The sequence below is a fragment of the Nuphar pumila genome, chromosome 15 (genome assembly GCF_984573655.1).
Source record: "Nuphar pumila chromosome 15, dmNupPumi1.hap1.1, whole genome shotgun sequence".
NCBI classification, from domain to species: Eukaryota; Viridiplantae; Streptophyta; class Magnoliopsida; order Nymphaeales; family Nymphaeaceae; genus Nuphar; species Nuphar pumila.
This window is the reverse complement of record NC_143263.1, coordinates 58,546,135-58,566,113: the sequence shown is the minus strand read 5'-3', so window position 1 is coordinate 58,566,113 and position 19,979 is coordinate 58,546,135. Positions and strand designations below refer to the sequence as shown.

At 37.4% G+C, this 19,979-nt stretch overlaps 1 pseudogene; it reads left to right on the top strand.

Annotated features, from left to right (window-relative positions):
- LOC149815428 (solanesyl-diphosphate synthase 1, mitochondrial-like) overlaps positions 1–18,687 on the top strand; it is a 92,497-nt pseudogene extending 73,810 nt beyond the window's left edge.
- The last annotated feature ends 1,292 nt before the right edge of the window (positions 18,688–19,979 follow it).

Below are 19,979 nucleotides of genomic sequence, written 5' to 3'. Positions count from 1 at the left end.
ACGTACATTTGGGGATCGATGCCATCATCCGCCTGCTGACCCTAACTCTGGATGGATCGAGGTGAGTCCATCTTTTCTTCTGAAGCTACTGAGTACGCGACGCCTTCAACTGATGTGGTTTTCTTTCTGGATCTTGTATGAACCATCGGATATCACAAATGTTCTCTTGGATGTTGCTGATGCTCTCTTGAGGTAGAACTGATGGTTAGGCTTCTGAAGGAAATTTGGTTTGGAGGAAAATATTTGTTGAGAATTTTGGTAGACAATTGAAATAATATCCCATTACTAGGGATTGAGTCGTCGCTGGGATTACGACAATTGCGTTGCTATTCTTTGCAAGATAAACAACTGGAAATATGCCTTGTTACCTAGGCGAGGTCGTCAAACCAAAGTGAAATGTAAAATAAAGGAATTTTATTGAGGGGAAAAACATGCTTTTATCAAAAATACACTTGACAGAGGGGAGGGGGACAAACAATTTTCCACCACTCTGGATAATCAGAAGATACACGAGGACCAGGAAAAATAGTGAGAGTAACAAAGGAATCCCAGCCATGTCTGGCAGAATGGTATGCTCCGGACCACTGATCTGATGCGAGATCGAATTCTGGCAGAACCCCGGCTAGTGGACGAATCTCTACGCGCTTCTGCCTCTGAGAGAACTGCCTGACACACCGCTCTGGATGATAGTATGCACAGAAGAATGGGCCAAGTAGCCTGAATCGCTTACCATATGCATAAGTATATCTGGGAGGTGATTCCTGACGATCAAAGTAGTCCCATACGACTTCTTCCTCCTGAAGGTTGTCGATCAGGAACCGGTATCGCGCAACTGGAAGAAGCTTTTCACCATTGTATCTGAAGGAACTGGCTCGGACTGGCACATGTCGGAGGAACCAAGACTGCAAGGCATAGGTGCACCCTTCGACTAGGATCGACTCTCCGAGTGCGAAACGAGTCAACCCTCGGTATAGAAAAGCGAGTGCGGCCATGGCTATTGAGAGGCGGCTGGTCTGTCGACTTCCCCATCTCCTTAGAAGCTGAACTATTCTGATATCCATGTAATTCCGTCCATCAAGAAAGAAAGCTAATCCCACCGTGCACAGAACCATCGCGTGCTGAATTCTCTCTCGAGCCGTCCTGGACAACAAGCTGACTTCTGCAAATGTTCCATACTGTCTGTAGATTTCGAGCAGGTCCACATATTCGTTTCCATCCTCCTCTATCAATGGCCAAGACTTGCGTCCTGTCATGCGAGCTAAGGCATCCTTAGGGTCCAGACCCTTAACATTAATCAGAAACTGTTTCTCCAATGGATCTCCAGGCTGACCGGCTGGCTCGAGCAATCCCATAATCTCTGAAAATTCATCCATCAGTATTGTCATCTCGCCCCACGGAAACCAGAAGGTAGAAGTGCTCGGATTCCACCGCTCTGCTAGTGCATGGATCAAGTTGCCGTTGACTGTCTGCTTTCCCACTGCGGACGCCAGTTCCAATCCACACTCGTCCAGATGGTCCAGAAACATACGAGAGAAGTTCTTGAACCATGAATAGTACCATTGGGGAAAGAAGGATCCGGTGCTGAGGACTCGATGTTTGGGAAGACTTTGTCGCACCTCGTAGGAGATGTGACCCTCAGGGAAGACTGAATCAAGCTGACTGGATGCCATCGAACTGGAAGACATGGAAATTGGAATAAGACTTGGGAAAATACAGGAAATTTGAGAAAAATGCAGGCAGGATAAAAATAAAGCAGGAAATTCGAGATCTAGAAGACAGGAAAGATGGGAAATCACCTGGAGTTTTGAAAGAAATTAAGGGAAATTTGGAAAATCGTCCAGGGTTTGATGAAATATGAAGAAATAAATGGAAAATGAAGTATTTGGAAAATCGTCCAAGGTTTAAAACATGGACATAGATTGGGGAATTTTGAGAAAATCGTCCAGTATTTTAGAAAATTGGGAAAAATATGGAAAATAAAAAGGAAATAACATATTCAATCAAATTCTGCATAAACAAGTATGCACAAACAACATTCCCTAAAAGCTGACTCTAGATACACAAATTTTGAAATGGCTGTAGGACCTTAATCCTAACTCTAAGGTTCAGATCATCTGTGTCTAATCCAGTTATGCCTATATACTCAAGCCAAGGCTCGATGTACGTGGCATAAAATCAATTTCTCCGGTTCTAGGTTCAAGTTTTCCAACATCCTTGAGCACCTGCCGATATACGTTGGACTATGGCCCTTGGTACGTGGCAGGGGGGTTTTCACCCAAATAGGTGGCCCAGTTGTGAGGCTCTGTCCCGAACTATGGTTCTGGAAGAGAGCCCAACAACGTGAAGACCGGGACAATATAGGTAGGGTGGTTTTTGAAAACATGAGCACATGCAAGCAAATCAGAAGGCTCTAAAACCTAAAGAGATAGAGATTTTAAAATTTTTGAAGAAGCAAACATTGTTTTCATACAATTCCTAAATTGAGGAGTGTTGTATTAGACCTAAGTCTATGTGAGCATGAAAATTTCCTCCTCAATATGGTCCTACCAAACCATACCTAGTCTACATGCATTCCATGTCAGCTGGGTTCAAGTCTAGGCTCCTAGGTTCACATGATATCATAAAGCAAGGTTGACATTCCATGGAAATCGATTTTGACAATTTGAACTAAGTAGAGCAATAGATTGATCAAGCAAAGATAGGTCCCATCACGGTCGCCAAACCTGTTATCATCGCAAAATTTTTACTTTTGCAAATCAAACTGACCTTTGAAAAAGATTTTTGAAAATAACTCGCCTCCGTTTTTAAAATGTGGGAAAATTCCGTAGAATGAGACTCGCCTGTCGGTACGAGGTTCAACCGTTCCTGCCACCTTTAACAGGGGTAATTGAACCAAGGATCAATCTTATGCTCTACTCTATTCAACTTGTCTAAATCATATTCTAATTTCTAAATGCACATAGAATCAGGCATGTGCTATGAATTTTCAGAAAATGCACATTTTGAAAACATGATGTTTGCTTTGAATGATTGAAATATTTAGAAAATGTAAATCTTGGAAAATCATGAATTGGGATTTGAAATGTACTTCTGAGAGAAATAAAATCGATTTTGAGGAATCCTTGACATTTGGTGAAAATCGATTCTGAGAGACTTGGTTTCTCTGAATTCCAACTTTGAAATTGAAATTCTAACTTAGAAAATTGAATTTGGAACTTGGGAAATATTTGAAATATCATTGGCAAATCCATATTCTTTTGAATAAGACTTAGAAAAATTCTAACTTCAAACTTTGAACTTGACTGCATAACTTTGGAAAATTGAGTTTATGAACTTGAGAAAAACACTTGAAATATTCTTTGAAATTCAATGCTTTTGGGAAAATCGATTTTGCTATAAGACTTAGGAGATTTTGAGAAAATGAACTTCTTTGAATTGAGATTGGAATTGGCAAATGCATGAAATGAATGAATATGGATTTGAGGAATTGAGAAATACTTTTTGTGTTTTTGAGAAATGCAGTGCATTTTTGAAGTTAGCCTAAGAGTGTAGGCTGAATGTGGCTAATGTGAAGATCATAAATCTCAGTATCATTCGTATTCTGACTATGGCCATAAATTCAAATTTCACCAAGTTTATAAACTTCATAAAAGCTAGTGCATGTGCCATTCGTGTAGACCATTGTGAATTTGTAAAAATATGCATGAATCATCATCCATCACACATTAAAATTATAAAAATAAACTATATGCAATGCAACCTAAGCTAAGCAGGAAATATAAATTCTTATTCCAAAGTTTAATTACAAATTACATCACTATTGAAATTTAAATACATGAAAAATAAAGTCTTCAATGTACCTGCAAAACTAGAAAACTTGGTTAATGAAAATATGTTGGCTTTTCTAGATTTATCCAACAATATCAGGACATTGTTGGATTTTGCTAGATATAAGCCTTTTTGCCATGATTCCCTTAAATCAAAAGTGATAAAGTATGAAATAAAATGGAATAAATAAGGAAGGTAAGATATGAAATTTCGAAATTGGGGTCCAAATGACCAAAATACCCCTAATAACAAGACTATGGCCTTGAAATTAGGGTTTTTAGAAAGATATTTTGATAAAATGCAAGTTTTGAAATTTGAATGGAATAAACTCAAACCAAATATGCTATGACATGATTAAAAATATGAAATTAGGGTTAGGGATTTCGAAATTTAGGTCAAATGACCAAATTGCCCCCGATAGCAAGACTATGGCCTTGAAATCAGGGTTTTTAGAAATAGATTTTGATAAAAACTTAAGTTTTATGCACTAAATGAAATCAAATGAGCACAAAATTAAACCAAAAGCATCCTAATATGATTATGAACATGATTAAACCCTAAAAATATATGCTTATGCACGAAAATTCAAGAATATCACAAAAATTGTGATTTTAGCAGTGTTTTTGGATCTTTCAGGAACCCGGTTTTGCAATTTGCTTAATTCAGAGATCAAATGGATTCCAAAATACATAAAAATTGGTACCTGCACTTTTTATAACCCTAATGTAGAATTGGAATTATAAAAATAATTTTTTGACATTGAATTAACCCGAAAATTGCATTAAACCCTAAAAATATGCTATTTTTGACCTAATTCACCAACCAGTCTCAGTCCAAGACCTGAACCAGGGGTCAAATCTCCATAAAAATTTATGAAATTTTACAGATACTAACTAAGAAGAAAAACAGAGATTTTCCAATTTACATATCGGAAAAATCATCTCCGGTTAGGGAGAAACCCTTCCGGCAATCTGGGCTAAAATATATCACTTTTAACAGGGATTAAAACGGCTACTTCAGGTTGAAAATACAAAAATAAATAGAAAACCTAAACAAAAATCTCTGAAATTTTAGTGGTGAATAGTAGACAGAAAAATAACAATACTCACTTTTTACAAATCTAAAATCAGATCTGTGGTTTGGGATTTATGACTAACACAAGTCTGATTAGGGTTTTGGTAAACCCTAACGAGTTTTAAATTTAAAAACAGATTCTCTGAAAGGGGAAAAATACTAAAAAGTAATCAAAAAATCCGAAAATTTCACAGAAGACAGACCTACTCAATGTGAATCCATAGCACTTTACAGATCTAAAATCGAATATAAGATGAGAGAAATATCATAACAGCAAGTTACCTTCTTGATTTTAACCACGATTTTAAAGCTTTAAAACCCCGATTTGATGTCTGATTTTTTTGACAGGGTTCCCGAGATCCAAAACCTCTGATTTTTCTACAGTAACTCAATAACGCATGCATGCATCACATATAAAAAAATCAAAAATAAAAACTGAGAACGTCAATCCGAAATAACATTATCTTTACTGTTCTAAACCTAAAACACACAGAAATTTAAGAAACTTGACAAACCATGCATTAACTAATGTAAATCAATAAAATAAACCATAATACAGTAAATAAAAATTATTTCTATGCTATAGAACGTAAAACAAACATGAATAAACCATGAAAATAAAATAAAAACAGGGAATCAATGGCTGAAATTTGATATCACCTTTAAAACATAGATTTAACCCATTAAAAGGGGTAAATCATATATTTTATTGGTTAATAATGTAAAGAATCATATTAAAATCAATTCTAATGGATTAAAATCTCTGTAAATCATCCAAAACAGGGTTAGATCACCTTCTTGGATCGTTCTTGCTGATTCTTGATGGTTCTTGAGGTTGAATCCATGGTTTAATCCATGAAGGTGATGGTGCCAAAGGCTAAATCATGCTTAAAACAATGAAAAATATTAAATAAAAACTAAAAATTAAAAAAAATAATTACCTTGAGGTTGCTGCAATGGAGGAAGGGCTGAAGAGGAGAGAGAAGCTCCAAGAATCCAATAGGAGAGAGATGGAAAAATAGACCCCCCTTATGCATCTATTTATAATAAAAAAATTAGGTTTAAATTTTAACACTTTTGAAAATCTTGGACTCTCTAAGGGGGGCGATTTTGGTGTGAGTTTACCTAACTAACCCTAGCCTAGATTATCCTAATTAAGTCCTAATTAGCCCCTAGCTAAACCTAGAAAATCCCCAAATGTGGTGCCACTTGGCATTTTCTCACATTGGGTTTTTAAAGTTTTAACTAAAACTTTTAAAAACAACAATTTAAAAACCAACTCTAAAAATGAGTTTTCAAAATAGATTTTGACTCTTCTAAACTTTTAAAACTAACCAAGACACTGACTAAGCCTAAGCTAACCCTGACTTTCTCAAATGTGGCGCCACCCCGAGTGGGCCCTACTTGATTTTGTCAAAAAATGATTTTAAAACTTAAAATTAAGAGAGTTTTCAAAAGATTTTCAAAAGCAAACTTGAAATTAAAAGTTTTGAAATGGCATAGAGTTCCAACTGGGTTAAAACTCCTCTGGATGTGGCGCCAACTGAGTGGGCCCACATCTAATTTTGAAAATTTTGAAATAAACATTGAAAATGGCTTTGAAAAAGGGTTAAAATCGACATTTGAAATTCAAGATCTTTGAAAATAGGGTCTCAAGCGAACTGGAACTCCGGGTTAGAGTCCTGAACTCTTAGGACTCTGAGATTTTAGATTTTAAAAGCCAAATGAAAGAATTTTCAAAAGATTTTATCAAGAAATGATGAAATAAGTCAGAAAACACAGTCAGGGTTAGACTCCTAACTCGACCGAACTCTAAAATAGAGTCCTGAACTAACTGGACTCTGTAAAATGACCTAAATTTTGAAAATAATCGAAAAAGACTGAAAATGGAAGTAAAACAGACTTAAAAACAGACTCCTGACTGGATTAGGACTCTGAGACAGAGTCCTGATCGGACTGAAACTTTCAAAAATTTGAGAAATTTGATGAATAGAGGAATTCAAAAGCGACACCACCTCAATGGGTCTCATCTGTGAATTGAAATCGATTAAAATTTGAATTTGAAATGAATCCAGATTGTTTCCTTGCGAAAATATTTCGAAATATAAAGTCCTGGGGTTGGAAAAATGACAGAGTATTGAATAAAAACCCAGGTTTTGAAATTGATTTTGAAATAAAGCTTTAAAATTCAAATCTGGATTGAATGTTTTGAAATAGGAGTGCTGGATCTCGAAAATGAGATGTAATGACATGCAATGCTATGCAATGCAATGAGATGTGATGAAATGAAATGCAGAATACATGCAATGATATGCAATAATCTGTGATGACCTATGAAATGGACAAACACTGGATGAGGGTGAAAATTTGGGATGTTTACAGCTGGTCATGTATTTCAAAAGTCCCAGCTTTTTGCTGGTCATGTATTTCCGGAATCGAAGATTGCAACTCAAGGTCTCATCAAAATCTATATTGAGTGATTATTTCACAAAGAATTCATGAAAACTTTGCTAATTTGCTAAAAGCATTTGTTGATTCTAAATATTCTTACTGCACAAAAAGAATTTTCTTAGATTACCTCTTGTATTTCCTTCCAAAAGGTGAAACTTTTTGCGAAAAAGATAAAATTCAAATCTTTTCTTGTTGATCAACCAAAAGGATGTAAGAAATGTCCTCGATATGATCAATGAAAGAAATCTTCAATGATATTGAAAAGCCAGAAGCGAATTGATATTGATCTTGGCTATGGTGCATGTTTTAAAAATGACTTTCTGGCAATCAGGCAATGGAAATATCTGGAGCTATAAAAAGAATCCACTCAATCCATATCTCCTCATTTATTCATTTAAAGCTTCAATCAAATATCCGCAAAAGAGATCTCTCGATTGTCGTCAAGATGAAGGCGAATTAAGCGAATAGATCCCCGGGGCCAAAGAAGATTTGAAACATCTCCAAGATGACAGAGTTTGTGACGGATCCTTCTAGGGAAAGTTCGGATCACTGTCGAGATGAAGGCAGATGTGATGGGCCTACCGACAAACCCTAAAAGATATTTGATTCCAGCTATCATCTAAAGACCTTTTGAACCAATATCATATGTGATCCTTGAGAGAAAGAAGGATCGGAGCATCTCCGAGATGAAGGAGTTTGTGACGTACCCTTCCCTGAAAAAGAGAAAAAAGTCAGGACATCCAAATGAAGGATGATGAGAAAAACCCGAGAAAGCCCAAAGACTCAAAAAAGAGTGCAAAAAGATCATCGTGGGAAAACACCCAGATATCAAACTGCCAAAGTTGCCAGAAGTCATCTTTTCTCATGCAAAATTCTTTTATCAATATCTCTTCACTTCCTGCTTTTATGAAATTAAGAATATTTCTTTTATTCTCATATCAGGGAAATGGATAGCTTCCTTGAAGAAAATCATCAGTGCTAAATTTTTTGAATTTGACTCTTAAAATCGAAGAGTTAATCTCACTGGAGGAAATACTCTAGGTAAAAGAGGGAATATCTTTTGCACATATGTGCACATTTCCAAGCGTTTGAATCTACTATGATTTTATCTTATTGGCAAAACTTTCTAGCTATTCCAAGAATAAAATAAACATTCAATATCCATTTTGATGCAACCTAACGTTGTTTATATTTTCCAAAATAGTTGCCTCTGAAGGAAGTATCTCTTCCTGTCCCATCACGGTTTTTCTCATTGAAGAATTCTGTATGGACGACCCACTTAGGATAAGGGTCAAACCTGAACCATTTGCGAAAGATCATTTAATTTCAAAAGCTATTTCAGTCTCAGCAATAAGACGCCCAATTTCTTCCCCTTTTCAAAGCTTTAGGGACTCTATATTTCCTCCTTTCATAAAAATCCCTTTTCGGATTTGTTCGTCCAAATTCCGAAGGTCCCATTATGCTTTCTCCACTTTTGAGAAACCTGTATGGTAGATTTCTCCCACTCACGATAAGGGTCAAACCTGAACCATTTGCGAAAGATTCTTGATTTCAAAAGCTAATTCAGTCTCAGCAATGAGACGCCCAATTTCTTCCCCTTTTTCAAAGCTTTAGGGACTCTATATTTCCTCCTTTCGCAAAAATCCCTTTTCGGATTTGTTCGTCCAAATTCCGAAGGTCCCATTATGCTTTCTCCATTTTTGAGAAACCTGTATGGTAGATTTCTCTCACTCAGGATAAGGGTCAAACCTGAACCATTTGCGAAAGATTCTTTGATTTCAAAAGCTATTTCAGTCTCAGCAATGAGACGCCCAATTTCTTCCCCTTTTCCAAAGCTTTAGGGACTCTATATTTCCTCCTTTCGCAAAAATTTCTTTTCGGATTTGTTCGTCCAAATTCCGAAGGTCCCATTATGCTTTCTCCACTTTTGAGAAACATGTATGACAGATTTCTCCCACTCAGGATAAGGGTCAAACCTGAACCATTTGCGAAAGATTCTTTGATTTCAAAAGCTATTTCAGTCTCAGCAATGAGACGCCCAATTTCTTCCCCTTTTTCAAAGCTTTAGGGACTCTATATTTCCTCCTTTCGCAAAAACCCCTCTCGGATTTGTTCGTCCAAATTCCGAAGGTCCCATCGTGCTTTCTCCATTTTTTAGAAAACCCGTATGGTAGATTTCCTATTCAGATTAAGAGTTAACCCGGAACCTCGCTTCACGAGGTATCTTCCTTACAGGTTTGGGTTAAACCTGAGTCTCGTTCCGATGAGATTCCTCGTTTGGACGAGATGATTTCTTCCAGTCCCATCATGGCTCCGCCCATCAAGGAACCCATACTTCATACATTCATCCAAGAAAGGATCATACTCGGGCTTCATTTCATAAGGCATTTTCCAAAATGTCCCATCAAGGTCCCCGTATATCCCTTTCCTCATGTCCAAATTCATTTTTAATATATCTTCGTCCCATCCAGGTTAAGGGCTAAACCTGAATCATTCCAAAAAGAGTATCTTGTCTCACCCATGAGACCTGATCAAAATTTTCATTTCAAACCATTTCAGAATTTTCATCTAAAGTCCCATCACGATTTCCTCATTTTCTACTCAATCATATCATCTTCGAGAATTTCGTCTCCCCAAAACCATTCAGGATAAGGTTTCAAAGCCTGAAAAACCATATTTTCAAAATAATTCTTCTACATCCAGTTCAGACATGCTGACTGGGGCATTTTCAAAATTTGGAGTGTTGTCTTTGCCACTAAGCTCGACTCTCAACCGGCTTAGTAGCAAAGAGGGGCATCATCACGGTTTTCTCATTGAAGAATTCTGTATGGACAACCCACTCAGGATAAGGGTCAAACCTGAATCATCTGCGAAAGATCATTTGATTTCAAAAGCTATTTCAGTCTCAGCAATGAGACGCCCAATTTCTTCTCCCTTTTCAAAGCTTTAGGAAACCCTATATTTCCTCCCTTCGCAAAAACCCCTTTCGGATTTGTTCGTCCAAATTCCGAAGGTCCCATTATGGTTTCTCCATTTTTGAGAAATCTGTATCGTAGATTTCCCCCACTCAGGATAAGGGTCAAACCTGAACCATTTGCGAAAGATTCTTTGATTTCAAAAGCTATTTCAGTCTCAGCAATGAGACGCCCAATTTCTTCCCCTTTTTCAAAGCTTTAGGGACTCTATATTTCCTCCTTTCGCAAAAACCCCTCTCGGATTTGTTCGTCCAAATTCCGAAGGTCCCATCGTGCTTTCTCCATTTTTGAGAAAACCTGTATGGTAGATTTCCTATTCAGATTAAGAGTTAACCCGGAACCTCGCTTCACAAGGTATCTTCCTTACAGGTTTGGGTTAAACCTGAGTCTCGTTCCGATGAGATTCCTCGTTTGGACGAGATGATTTCTTCCAGTCCCATCATGGCTCCACCCATCAAGGAACCCATACTTCATACATTCATCCAAGAAAGGATCATACTCGGGCTTCATTTCATAAGGCATTTTCCAAAATGTCCCATCAAGGTCCCCGTATATCCCTTTCCTCATGTCCAAATTCATTTTTAATATATCTTCGTCCCATCCAGGTTAAGGGCTAAACCTGAATCATTCCAAAAAGAGTATCTTGTCTCACCCATGAGACCTGATCAAAATTTTCATTTCAAACCATTTCAGAATTTCCATCTAAAGTCCCATCACGATTTCCTCATTTTCTACTCAATCATATCATCTTCGAGAATTTCGTCTCCCCAAAACCATTCAGTATAAGGTTTCAAAGCCTGAAAAACCATATTTTCAAAATAATTCTTCCACATCCAGTTCAGACATGCTGACTGGGGCATTTTCAAACATTGGAGTGTTGTCTTTGCCACTAAGCTCGGCTCTCAACCGGCTTAGTAGCAAAGAGGGGCATCATCACGGTTTTCTCATTGAAGAATTTCGTATGGACAACCCACTCAGGATAAGGGTCAAACCTGAATCATCTGCGAAAGATCATTTGATTTCAAAAGCTATTTCAGTCTCAGCAATGAGACGCCCAATTTCTTCTCCCTTTTCAAAGCTTTAGGGAACCCTATATTTCCTCCTTTCGCAAAAACCCCTTTCGGATTTGTTCGTCCAAATTCCGAAGGTCCCATTATGGTTTCTCCATTTTTGAGAAATCTGTATCGTAGATTTCCCCCACTCAGGATAAGGGTCAAACCTGAACCATTTGCGAAAGATCATTTGATTTTAAAAGTTATTTCAGTCTCAGCAATGAGACGCCCAATTTCTTCTCCCTTTTCAAAGCCTTAGGGAACCCTATATTTCTCCTTTCGCAAAAACCCCTTTTGGATTCGTTCATCCAAATTCCGAAGGTCCCATCATGCTTTCTCCATTTTTAAGAAACATGTATGGTAGATTTCCCCCACTCAGGATAAGGTGTCAAAAACCTGAACCAATTGCGAAAGATCATAGATTTCAAAAGCTATTTCAGTCTCAGCAATGAGACGCCCAATTTTTTCCCCTTTTCAAAAGCTTTAGGGAACCCTATATTTCCTCCTTTCGCAAAAACCCCTCTCGGATTTGTTCGTCCAAATTTCGAAGGTCCCATCGTGCTTTCTCCATTTTTTAGAAATCCGTATGGTAGATTTCCCCCACTCAGGATAAGGGTCAAACCTGAACCATTTGCGAATGATCATTTGATTTTAAAAGCTATTTCAGTCTCAGCAATGAGATGCCCAATTTCTTCTCCCTTTTCAAAGCTTTAGGGAACCCTATATTTCTCCTTTCGCAAAAACCCCTTTCGGATTTGTTCGTCCAAATTCCGAAGGTCCCATCATGCTTTTTCCATTTTTAAGAAACATGTATGGTAGATTTCCCCCACTCAGGATAAGGGTCAAACCTGAACCCCCTACGAGAGGTCATAGATTTTAAAAGCTATTTCAGTCTCAATAATGAGACGCCCAATTTCTTCCCCTTTTCGAAGCTTTAGGGAACCCTATATTTTCCTCCTCACGTAAAACCCCTTTCAGATTTGTTCGTCCAAGTTCCAAAGGTCCCATTATGGTTTCTCTATTCGAGAAATCCGTATGGTAGATTTTCTATTTAGGTTAAGAGTTAATCCGAAACCTCGCTTCAGGAGGTATCTTTCTTTCAGGTTTGGGTTAAACCTGAGACTCATTCCAACGAGATTCCTCGTTCTAACAAGATGTTTTCTTCCAATCCCATCATGGTTATTCCCATCAAGGAACCCATGCTTTGTATATCCATCCAGGATAGGATTCCACTTGAGCTTCATTTCACAAGACATTTTTCAAAAATGTCCCATCAAGACCCTCGTGTATTCCTTTCCTCATTTCAAATTCATCTTGATATATTTTCGTCCCATCCAGGTTAAGGGCTAAACCTGAATCATTCTGATAAGAGTATCTTGTCTCACCCACGAGACCTGATCAAAATTCTCATTTCCCACCATTTCGGAATTTTCACCCAAAGTCCCATCACGATTTCCTCATTCTCTACTCAAATCATATCATTTCGAGGATTTCGTCTCCCCAAAACCATTCAGGATAAGGTTTTAAACCTGAAAAGCCATATTTTCAAAATAATTCTTCCACGCCCAGTTCAGACCCGCTGATTGGGGCATTTTCAAAATTTGGAGTGTTGTCTTTGTCACTAAGCTCGGCTTTCAACCGGCTTAGTAGCAAAGAGGGGCATCTGTGAACACCCCAAATTTTTCAAAGTTTTGTAAAAATGACCTTTTTGCCCCTAACCCCGTTTTCTGAGAAAATCAAAGCAATTTCAAAGATAAACTTCAGATTTTCTGAGTTAAAATATTGATATATTCAAAACCTATTCCGGATCCGAATCCAGTACTTTAAATCCATACTTCCTCAAAATCCGGATCCAAACACATTTTTTTTGAAGAAATTTTCTTAAAATAGCTTTTAATTCTCAGAAAATTTTCTTTTGTAAATATTTTTTGCAAAAACACAAAAAAAATAGTTTTAATCTTTGTTTTCTCACAAACATTAGGATTTTATTCTAAAATTACCAAAAATTTTAAAAATAATACAAAAACCAAAAAATTGGAAAAATTTTGAGAAAAACAAATGATTTTGAGCCTTTTGAAAAACAATTTTGCTAAAAACCTCGGGAGCCCCCCCCCCTCTTTGTAAAATCTTGAAAATCAAAGGGGCTCCTCGGTAAAAAAAAATTCTTTTAGGGTTTGTTAAAATACTTCGTAAGAAAGAAAAAAAAATGAAAAAAAAACCTTGCTGCACCTTCTTCTCACCGAAACCCTACATCCTCCAAACCCTCTCTCTCCAGTGCGCCCTCTCTCTGAAGCCATCTCTGAACCATCACAATCTTCAGTCGTAGATCATCAACAACTTTCTCCATCGCGCACCTTCTCCCTCCAGTCGCCCATCTTCAACGAACTCCTCCCTTCCAGAATTTTCCTTGTCATCTTTAAAAAGGCACGAAGGTTCTCTTCATCCAGGGATCCGTTGTCACCCCCGCACTTTCTTCCTTCTTCTTGAATCGTCTCTCCTTCCTCTCTGCATCCATCTTCTGCTTCTTCATCTTCTTCTCTTTCACCTCTCCATGTCTCTTCTCTGATCCCTCTTTCTCCTCTGAAGTCTTCCTCCCAAAGGTCACAGAAGAAGCCTCTTTCCCCCTTTCTTCAGAACTTTTGCAAATCAGGTAAGTCTTCTTCCCCTTTTTCTGATTTTCCTCTTTTACCTGTTTTGGGCTACCATTGATGCATCATTGGTGGTGTCGGCCTGCTTATCGCAGTACCTACCCACCAAGTGCTACAGCCACCAAAATCAAGCGATTCCAACATTTTTTTTTGTTGTTGTTCTTTTCTTAGTTCTGTTTTGTGATTTCGTTTTGTTGCTTGAAGTTGTTTTCAATAGTTCCTTCTACGTCCTGTCTTACTGTGTTTAAATTTCCGTATGATTCTTGTTTTGAATCACACCCTGCTCCCTGTCTAGGAGTTGTTCCGATTCCCTATTTTTCATTCTCCCGTTTCACCTTACAGTCGATCCCCCATTTGCTTCAATTGTCTTTGATTTCCCTTTTTACTTCCTATTTCTCCATTTTATTTTTGTTAATATCAGTATAAGAAGCCTAGATCTGATGTTCCTTCGGTGATATATCATTGACTGCCTATCACGGATACCCTTAATGATGGCAATGAGTTGTTGCATCAGTTCTTCACTATCGCTTAGCTCTTCGGGACAAAATGGACTCCACATTCGGTGAATCCGTACTTGAATCGGCTGGAAAGTAAGAAAACTGGATGCATGAGCTTGAGAAAACTCATGGTAGATTGAACCTCAGGGATTTGCTAAAATCTTGAACAACCACCAATGATGAAACCAATCTAATTTCCGAAATTATGGCTTCATGGTCCGGATGGGAGGATTTCGAATTCGTAAACTGGAATTCATGTTCTGGTATTGTCACCAGTATTCTTGACAGTGAATGAAACCTGACAATAAAAGGATCCCTCTCCATCAATCAAACTGGAAAAGGGGTCTATGAGCACTTCGAAGGCTGAACAATTGGTTTAAAAATCAAGGTAATGAGATAAATTCACACCAGTATTGATCCATTATTGCATTTATTCGTATCTTCCTGTATCTTTTATATCATTCCGAACATTTTCTTTTTTTTTACATTTTCTCTGTTATTGATCTGTTGCGTACTGGCATTTCCTTGTGTTTTTTTTTGTTGCAAGCCTGCTACACATTCTAATTATACTCTGTTTGTTCCCGGCAAAACTAAGATGGGATTTTATTGTGGCCATTCATGTCATCAAGCCTTTGGTTCCCAAGTTTTTTTTTTAGCAGCATTGGTTGGTGATGATTCGAATCGGTTACGAAAAGGGGCTGTGTTCACGCCATCAAAGGGATCGATGAATCGACTTCTTGGTGCACAAGTCGAATGGAGTGTCGAAGACTGATATGCATAAGTCAGATCGCTTACTCAACTTAGGGAGTGATCAATGATCACCATGTTAAGACAATGAAGCCATACATGATACTTCAAGTATAAGGTTTTGATGATGAGCAAGTGGAATCAACTGCATTTCAGCTAAGGCTATGAAGAAATTGAAGAATTCAGTGAAGAATCTTTGAAGACTAGTGTGCAAATGTTTAATTCATTAAAAGTCTTAGATTCTTGTAAGAGCCTTACTTAGAGTGCATATTTAGGTTGCATTTCACCTTAAAAGTCTTTAGAAAAAACTTTTCTAAAAAGAACCCTCATGAAAATCTTTTTAGAAAACTCTTTTCTTAAATTTTCATGTTTATTAGTCGACCAATAGACTTACCAGTCGACTAATCCTTTCGCGCCATATTTTCTAAGAAGTCATTTTTGTCAAATTAGTCGACCGAAGGTTTTATTAGTCGACTGGACAAAATGTCTGTTTTCTGGAAAATTAGCAGCACTCGACTAATGGTTTTATCAGTCGACTGAACAGAACATGTGTTTTATGAAAATTTAGCAGCAGTCGACTAATGCTTTTTATCAGTCGACCGAACAGAATGTTTGTTTTTCAGAAGATTTTAGCAGCAGTCGACTAACTTTTCTCAAGTCGACTAAGTTTCAAAAGTTTAGATTTTCAAACGGCTCGATTAACAGATTAGTCGACCGACGATAACTATCAGTCTACTAATAACTAACTATTAGTCGACTAACTGATGTTTCAGTCGACTAATTTTGTCATTTTCCTGAAACTTCAAAAAAAGGCGTATCTTTTCATTTTTCAAACGTTTTGATCGTTCGAAATAGACAGTTTTGATACCCTTTCATACCCTCAACGTATGAAAAACTTTAACTATAAATATGAGTGCATTGTACACTCAAAGACAACAAGAATTCAATCGATTTGAATCATTTACTTATTGCTTTTCACTCCTATTCATTCAAGTATTTGTTTTCTCACTCACGTGATATTTTCACTTCAGTTTTTCACTCAAATCACTTTGAAAGATAGTGAATTCGTGAGTAAGAGTATTTCAACAACCTCAAAAGCCAATAACATCTCATTTGCATTCAAAAGGAAGGCTCATAGGTTGTTTTGTAAGTTGTTACTTATTTTCTGTAAAAAGAAGGACTCCTTGGTGTAAAGGAGTTGTTTGCTTTCAGTAGGGTTGTTACTGAAAGTGGGACCGGTTTTGGTTTGTGTGATCTTGTAGTTAACAAGGTTGATAGTGAAAATCTCAAGCGGGTTTTGCATGGAGACTGAATGTAGGTCGGGATAGACCGAACCAGGATAAAATCTTGGGTTCTTTGTGTGTTTGCTTTTCGATTTGCAAAATCCTTTAATATTCCATAGACAATTTTTAAAAGCACTATTCACCCCCCCTCTAGTGCTCGTTGCCTAGATCCTAGTGCACTTTCACACCATTCCTACTGGGGCTAAATGAAAATAACATAGACACTGTCAGCGCAGTTACAATCATGTGAGCACAGAAGTTTCAGGATTTTCTCAGTCAGAAGGAGAGGAATTGTCAACCTGCCTTACATCAGCTTTGTATATGGCAAATGGAGACTGACCTGCCCTTTCGTTTGATGCTCGAAAGACTTCCTTTTGATGAATCGGGAAAGTTGTCTCCTTCAAAATTACGCAGCCATGGTATACTTAATTCAACTATTCTGAGAGTCTTGCTGCGATTCAACACAGGAAACCTAAAGGGGGCGTATACTTCTTTTGATATGTTTAATTCATTTCTCTCTCATTTCTGATGATTCATTACAGACATTACTATTTTAATTTTATGATAAAATATTTGTATCTTATGATGACTTTGTTTCAGATAATACCCAGTTAAAAATCTCAATATTGGGAGGAGACGTAATTGACTAAATATGGTTTGGCTGATGATGATGAATCGATAACGGTGTCAGATTCCAGGGGCTTTCGGAGTACCGGTGTCAGAAAACTGGCTAAGCAGATGATATTGAGGTACTGCACTTGACAGTTTATCCAAGGAGCTACGTGCACGGCAGCAGTGTATTGCAGAGATTACTGAAATAATCCATATGGCAAGCCTTCTTCATGAGGATGTTCTAAATGATGCAGAGACAAGGCGTGGTACAGGTTCACTCGATTTTGTAATGGGAAATAAGGTAACTGTACTAGCTGGGGATTTTTTTTTCCTTTTTTTATACTTTCCAGGGCATGTGTAACTCTTGCATCTTTAAGAGATACAAAAGTTGTATCAATAATTGCTATTGTTATAGTGCATCTTGTGACTAGTGAAATGATATAAATGGCAACTACTGCTGGCTGATGTTGCGACATGGATTATTATCTGCAGAAGCCATACTACAAGACAACATCAGTGATATCTAACAGTTGCAAACCTATTGCTTTGCTTGCAGGACAAACAACAGAAATTTCAATGGTCGCTTATGAGTATGGTCGGAATGTGATTTAAACTTATGATGTTTTCAATATTTCATCAAAGTCATCCTTTCCCCCTCTGATTCTCGAAAATTTTGGTATTCATTAGTAATGAAATTCTAAGTGTCAATTTTGGCCCTGAGAGAACATTCTAGATGACGTTTGTTGGGAACAAGAAACTTCTCTTTTTGCTCCCAGTACACAGCCAACAAACCTAGCCCAAGCTTTTGAATCAAGAAAAGACAGGTCTAATGAAGAGACCCATCCATAAAGTATCCTACTGAGGGCTGTTTAAAGATGTCGTCTGAGTTGGTTGAGCATGACAGGACTTTCAGGTTTGTTGATAAGTTGATCTCTTTTTGTTCTTGCTGAGCGTGCCGGGACTTTCAGAAATTGTTGATAAGTTGACCTTTGTTGTTCCTGCATCATTCGTTAAATTATGGTTTGGAAGTCTCTATGTGACTTCACAACCGTAACTGAAGCTTTCATTTTTTTAGCAGCAGAAATTCCATATGGTTGTGGACCAATTACTTTAGTGGCACTCCTTTGCTTTTCAAAACATATTTTATGATTCTCTTCATTTGACGACTGGTCAATAAAATTATAAATCTTATTGATTTACAGGGACTAGTATTTCAGCTGACTGATGATGTTCTAGACTTCACGAGAACATCATCTTCCCTTGGGAAAGGTTCTTTGTCTGACATCCACCGTGGAATTGTGATGGGTCCAATATTATTTGCTATGGAAGAGTTTCCTTAGTTGGGTGATGTTGTTGACCGAGGTTTTGATGCTGCTACAAATGTTGACATTACACTCGCCTACCATGGCAGAAGCGTAGGAATACAAAGAATAAAGCAGCTACCAACCTTCCGCTGCCAGTGGAAACACTGCATTCTCAATCATGGAGTTATTATATTGTTCCAGCAGCGTTACTGGTGATTACTGGAGCTAGGCTATTGGTTCATTATAATGATAAACGAAGATCAATTCTGACAGGTTCTACTGTAGCAATATCTGTTCTTTTGCTTCTGTCTTGCCATTTTCTTTCTGTAAAATTTTATTGATATTAATTTGGTGTTCAGCAATTGATTTAGCTCACCACCTCTCTCTTTCTCTCTACACTTACCTGCCATCTCCAGCACAACCACTGTTGTACTTACAGCTGTCCATCCCCTACAACACCTATGTTTTGTGATTATAAATCACTTATTATGGCATATGCATCCAGCACACTACCACTGTAAATACCTTCTTTCCACTTCACCTCTTCCTTCAACCTTGCTGTAGGTATCCCAACAGCAAATCTGCTGTCACTTTCAACAGCACCATGTTCCCATTCCCCATCCCTTGTTAGCATCCCCATCGCGGTACCACCTGGATTTGCATCCAGCTCATGGCATATGGCACCCCACTCAGCATCTCATCTTACTACTAATTTAGGGTATCATGTATATATGTCAGCTCCCACTTTCCCAACAGTTTAGAGTGTCATATTTCCATTTAGATAGTATGTATACCCTAATTAATTCAGAATACTCTTTCACCTCTTTCAACAAATCTGAACTTCATCATTACTTTAGGATGTTACATGTAGGTTCTAATATATAATTCTAGTGCATACTTTGTCATTGCATACACATGAGTACTTCATCAATCGCACCTTAGGTCCAAAGTAGTGTTAGGTAAATTGTTTCCTACATACATCTAGTGTTAACTCTATTTTTTGCAGGAACATGAAAGAAGCTTGAAATTAGAAAGCTTTCGATGTTTTCAACTTCGACATTGTAATAAGCCAGATATTAATGAAAATTTAAATTTCCAGCTTTTAGATAGAATGAATGAGCATTGTAAATATCATGAATTTCTTGTTCTCATATTTTTTGCCCTTATTTTCCAAAATCTCACAAAATGGCGGCACAAACGGCACGTGCACCATTTCGTAAGAGGTAAATTAATCCTAAGTTGATGATTTACATCAACGGCCATAGTCGGGATGTAAACAAGACTTAGGATTTTTATCTCTTATAAAATAACACTGATCCACACTGGATCCTCTTCAAAAATCCTCATATTTTTCAAATATTTCCTTCTTTTATTAGAGTTTAACTTAAAATTGGCTTAAAATATATACCAATGGTCATAGTCAGGGTATATTGAGAGTTAATTTCATTTTAAACTCTATAAAAGCACAAAAATATGTTTTATTCTTCACCTGAATTTAAATACAGATT